We start from the raw sequence: 6,157 nt of genomic DNA on the forward strand, positions 1-6,157 counted from the left end.
TGGAAAAACAAGCTGACATGTCATCAGTGTGCGTCATTGTTCAGTGAAGATGTAAAAAAATAAGTTTAAAAAAAATAATAAAAGTATATTAAGTTGGAGAGAGACGGTTATGGTTAAGAAAGTATTGAGTATATTTTATTTTTATTCAGAACTAAGAAAATTGCGGTGATTACATAAAGTAATAATAAAAATATATCTCAAAATTTATTTTGTTAATATGACTACAGTAAAATATAGCTTCATATTGAAGATTTTTAATGTTAACTTAGACATTTGATTATCAATTTAAAGTTATTGGGCTTCAAGGCTTCAATTTAGATTTTTTGAAACTATTTGGTAGATTTTATTATTGAAACCTGTTGGCATGACTTCCTCCAAAAACCTCATTTTCTCTGGAGCTTTTTAAGCTGGTTTAATTCTGTATTGCACAAAGGCTGACATTTTCCGAGCATTAAAGGCTGGCGTGATCCGGCAGGTTGTTAGTAAAAGCCTTGTCTTTCCAGGAAACCTGTTGCTTTTTCACTGCAGTCTGACAGGTTTCTAATTGCTCCTCCAATCTATATCTCTTGAGAACATTCAACAGATTTCTTTAGTGTTTTTAAAACACACACACAATCATAACACGGCTCTCTGTAGAGCAGATCTTCAATACAAACAGCAGTAAACATAATGAGATCTGATGGAGTTCATCCGCTTTGAGCTAGCTGTCACAACAATCGCAGTCAGGATAGCTGTCGGGAAATAAAGCTCCAAAATGATCAATAGTTCATATTTTTTATTTTATTCTTGTAAAGGAGCTCAGTAAAAGGAGTAACCTGTGATCCTGTTGTTACCTTTCAGGTAACTCAGTTTGACAAGAGTCAGTTTTTACTGCTGTTCTCCAGACAAAATGGCTGCCTGGAGAAATTATAGCTGTTGGGATTTTCAGCATATAGAATAAAATAAAGAAAAGGAATTTGTGTTGATCTCAGTTCTTGATTCTTCCTCCAACAAAGCATATGTGGGGTCAGACACTAATGTGGGACAAGAAGACCTGGCTAGCTAATTGTTTCCACCAAAATTAGTCTCTGATGTGTCAGGTTGTGGAAACCACTCACAAACGCTTAATTTGTGAATTGTTCACAGTGTAACAAGTGGAAGACGAAGTGTTTCCCCACAAAGAAGGACGTAGTTCTAATTAGCTCTTTAAACCTCAATAAGGTCGATTTTGTGATGCTATAAATAAAGAAAAATCATATTTTGTTGTTACGTTGACCACTCTGTTGAGGGTAAACAGACCGTTGAAATTGAACAAGTTGCTAACCACTTAGCATTAGCTGCTAAGAATCTAGTAGCAGTTGAGATAGAAATCTGTACAGCTGTATTTATTAATAGGTTCTTTTTATTGCTTTGAAATCTATTCAATATATATCCTAAATTATTCCACAGATCATTGGATATGGGTCGGATTTATCTGCTGTAAAACATAACCTTTGTTGAGACTCTTCACTGCAAAAACAGAAAGTCTTACCAAGAATTTTTTTTATCTAGTTTCTAGTGCAGATATCTTAGTACACTTGAAATAAGACAAAATTAACTTACATATAGCTTTTAAGCAAGATGTAGGCACTTATTTTAAGTCAAATATTCCTTAATATCCTTAATATTCCATTGGGAAATTATTTCACTTATAAAATGGAAAAAAATCTCTTGTTATAAGTGAAATAATCTGCAGATGGAACTAGAACTTTTTCATCAATATTAAGGAATTACTGACTTAAAACAAACTCCTATATTGCTGAAAAGGTACTTGTAAGTTAGTATTGTCGTATTTCAAGAGTGCTAAGTAATTTGCATTGGCCATACAGTAATGCATGTTAGTGTCTATTTTTTGCTAAGATTAAATTAATAATTCAGATGTATTCAGAGAACATAACCCAAGTTTATTCCTCCTGTTAGAACCGATTTTATAATAAGTATAATAAGTGATATAGTAATTAAAAGCAGTGTTGGTTTCTGCACATCACTAATTGAAAATACGAACAAGCTTCTTCTATAAAAATCATCCAGCAGCTGAATGATTATTATTTATTCATTCATAAACCAAATTAAATAAAATAATAGTTTTACTCTCTTCAGTCCTGAAAAGTTTCAAACATGGCAACAAATTCGTTTCAATGACAAAACCTTGAGTAATGCATCAGCCTAAACTTTGCTCCTCCTACACCTCCCACTTTATCTGTGAGGGTGGGATGGGCTGAGGGTGTGTGTGTGTGTGTGTGTGTGTGTGTGCGGTAGTACATAAGCAGAGGGAGAGAAAGTGAGACCAGGATAAGACCACAGTGGCTGAGACGTGATGATCGGTCACACAGCCAGCCGCTGCGCTCTGCTGCTCTGAATCCGGCTGATTATTTTTCACCCTTTCACTGTTTCTCCTCCACTTTTCTTCCTCACGTCGTTTCACTGAAACCAGAGCAACAGGATTGTTTTTGGTGCTTGAGGAGAAGCTGAAAGATGAAAATGGGAAAAAGAAACAGCTGAGATAATCCTGGACCGCTCCAAACATTCCCAAACTGAATCGTTTCCTGCTGCTTTTCATCGGCTTCGTCAGTTTCCTCCTCAGCTTCTTCATGGACAGAGTTTTCATGCGCATGAAGCTGCCAGGATACATCATGGACTAAGAACATGGACAACAGAAATTTACCAAACAGAATCATAGAATCAGTTATAAATAAAGGTGACACTTATCCAAATCTTAACCCATTCAGGACTGGCTGTAACAAAGAGAAGAAGTAAAGATGAACTCCACGGCTCAGCAAGGCTTGATCCCATGCTACCTGAACCAGAGCCTGCGCCTGGGAACTCTGCCAGAGAAAGACGTTTCCGGAGAGGAGAAGGATTCCTCTGCTGGCTGCTACGAGCAGCTGCCGATTTCCACCGAGGTCTTCCTCACTTTGGGCATCATCAGCCTGCTGGAGAACATCCTGGTGGTCGCCGCCATCATCAAGAACAAGAACCTCCATTCCCCGATCTACTTCTTCATCTGTAGCCTGGCGGTCGCTGACATGCTGGTCAGCGTCTCCAACGCCTTGGAAACGATCAACGGTGGCAGCCTCACCATCCCCGTCACGTTAATCAAAAGCATGGACTACGTGTTCGACTCCATGATCTGCAGCTCTCAGCTCGCCTCCATCTGCAGCTTGCTCGCCATCGCCATCGACCGCTACATCACCATCTTCTACGCCCTGCGGTACCACAGCATCGTCACCATCCGGCGGGCGTTGCTGGTCATCGCCAGCATCTGGACGTGCTGCACCGTCTCTGGCATCCTGTTCATCATCTAGTCAGAGAGCACCATGGTGCTCATCTGCCTCATCACCATGTTCTTCACCATGCTGGTCCTCATGGCGTCGCTCTACGTTCACATGTTCCTGCTGGCGCGCCAGCACATGAAGCGCATTGCCGCCCTGCGGGGCAACGCGCCCATCCAGCAGTGCGCCAACATGAAGAGCTTCATCACCCTCACCATCCTGCTGGGGGTGTTTGTGGTGTGCTGGGCGCCCTTCTTTCTGCACCTCATCCTGATGATCACCTGCCCCAGGAACCCCTACTGCACCTGCTTCATGTCGCACTTCAACATGTACCTCATCCTCATCATGTGCAACTCCGTCATCGACCCCATCATCTATGCTTTCCGCAGGCAGGAGATGAGGAAGACCTTTAAGGAGATCTTCTGCTGGTGTATTAGCTTTCTGTGAGACGCTCCAGGTAGTTCATCTGTAATCTGTGTGCAGTGCAAACCTCCAGGTCTGCAGGATAAGTGGGGCTGATTAGACGGTTGGCTAACAGAGGATTTGTCTGCAGTCCACAATGTTGTGAATCTAAAAGGATGAAGAGCCTGAAATGTCAGTTTTGCAGCAGCACAGATTGAAAATGCTTCAGCATATGATGTTTTTAAAGCACATTAGACAGCTAAGAATGAGATAAGAGACTAACTTTGTTACAACTGAGATTACTTTATGTCTCCATTGGTTTTTGAACATGGAACCATTGAGTAGGACTTTATAGCATCGCCACATAAGGTGATATGACATTACTCTTAACTGTAATCATAACATTGACCTATAAGGTGATCATACCTTATAAGGCAACCACAGTATTGCATTATAAAGCAATCATTACATTATAATTATAACTTACCCTTATAAGGTAATCCTGCAATCACAACTCTGTCTTATAAGGTGAGTTTTTCTCTTTAAATTAATCACACCATTGATTTCTGAGGTAACCATAACTTTGCCTTATGATGTAATCAAGGATAAAAATAATGCCTTAAAAGGTAATCATACCATTGTTTACTGACACAACCATGATATTGCCATAAAAAGAGGCCTATTGCTTCATAAGGTTATGAGAACAATCACGCCCTCTCTTGTACTCGCTTTATTTTTTTTCATTTTTGGCCACCTTTATTCAACTGAAAGTTTACAAAACAGCCAAATAAATTAGTGTTTTAAAACTTAATTCAGTTAAAGGAAGCTAGGTGTGCTAAATGTTTGCAAGTTTAGCAAAGGTGCTAAACGAAGCATTAGCTCTGCTATTAATAGCAGAGCTAATTATAATGTGATTGTGCTAATTGCAATGCGCTAATTAGCACATTAGCAGGTTAGCGGAAGTATACCCACCGCTTTGATTTCATCACAGCACAAATTTCAAGAACAATATTGGTCTCTTTCCAGCACAAATAAGCTAAACTTTATTATTAAACTATTTTCTTTTATAGCAGGCAGACTTTCAGTACCAAATAAGAATTGTTTACTTCAAACCCTCAGGCAAAAAAGTAATGTCATTAAGTTAAAAGTTGTCAAAGAAAGTTCAACATTGCACAATGTTGAGCTAAAAAAATAATCTGAAATATTTGATGGCACCATTCACAGGTTCAAACAGGGTAAAAAAAATCTGCTTGTTTCTGATCTACGCTCTTGTAAGTTTGTGTAAGTATTTGTGTAAATTTGCACATTTGAGTTATTCACACTGGCACCTTTAAGCATGTGGTTATAAGTAAGTCTATTTTTCAGTGTGTTTGTGTGAAAGGGAGGAGTATAATTAATGTAGGTTTTCTCTGTGTGTCTGACCTGCTGCTTTTTTAAATCTTTGCCTTAATGGTGTTGCACTGTGATATAAAAAGAAACCGTATTCTGTATGAAAGTGTCTCAGAAAAAAAAGATTATGTACAGTTTTGATGTTTTAAGTGTTGCCTTTTTAATGTGCACCTCTGTAAACTTGAATTGCATTCAAACGCTCACAAAACGCACAAGAGAATAGATGTAAACAGGGTGTCTTATCAGCTCCGCCTGACATGTGACTCATGCAACTGAAAAACATGTTTTGTATTTTTTTTCCCATCAGTGCGTACTGTGAATCACTGCTGCTGTGACTTGAATAAATCATAATGCAACCTGAGCCGCAGATCTGTATGTAACTTTACTCTGATTTTGCACAAAACTGAGATAAAACTCAACGTTTCCTTCAGTTTGGGAGGAAATCCAACCTTCAGATCGCAAACCATTAAATTATGGCTTCCAGAAATCCCTGTAGGTGATGAATAATCACTTCGTCTTCAGGAGGATTTTATATATTGCAGCTATTCAATCTGATAAAGCCAATTAATTTTTATCTTTCTTTACAGCCTTGAATGGCACCTGAAAAACCTTCAGTGATGCTTTTAAAGCAGTGGCAGAAGTAAGAAATTGAATTCTTTCCAATGTCAAGACAATTTCAAATTAGTTTTGGTTGATAGGAAATTAAAAATGCAACAGTTTTCTTAGTAGATCAAGAAAAAGAGATTGTAAAAATCACCCAGAACTGGAAAAGGTTAATAGAATAAAGTCGGGAAAACTGACTTTGTTATATTTCTTTTTCAGCAATAACATAGATGCTAACTAGCTAGCGAGGGTAATGTTTCAGCCAGTCAACAGTACATAATACAGATGTCTGCGTACGACTCAAACTTATGCCTGACAGAAAAGGCATGTGAGGGAAAAACCATAGATTACGCATGATTAGACAATTCTAGCAAAAATGTTATACCTGTGATTATCGTATTTAAGGCCAAACTACATTTTTTTACCTGGATTTAAGGCATTTTAAGGCCTTAATTTTAGATACTTGAATTTAA

The 6,157-nt window shown here is 38.4% G+C and overlaps 1 pseudogene; it reads left to right on the top strand.

The window, feature by feature from the left end:
• The first annotated feature begins 1,896 nt into the window (after window positions 1-1,896).
• Window positions 1,897-5,442, top strand: LOC111607899 (annotated as a pseudogene).
• The last annotated feature ends 715 nt before the right edge of the window (window positions 5,443-6,157 follow it).

This window comes from Xiphophorus maculatus, unplaced genomic scaffold, assembly GCF_002775205.1.
Source record: "Xiphophorus maculatus strain JP 163 A unplaced genomic scaffold, X_maculatus-5.0-male Unplaced_Scaffold_BN000170F, whole genome shotgun sequence".
Lineage (NCBI taxonomy): Eukaryota > Metazoa > Chordata > Actinopteri > Cyprinodontiformes > Poeciliidae > Xiphophorus > Xiphophorus maculatus.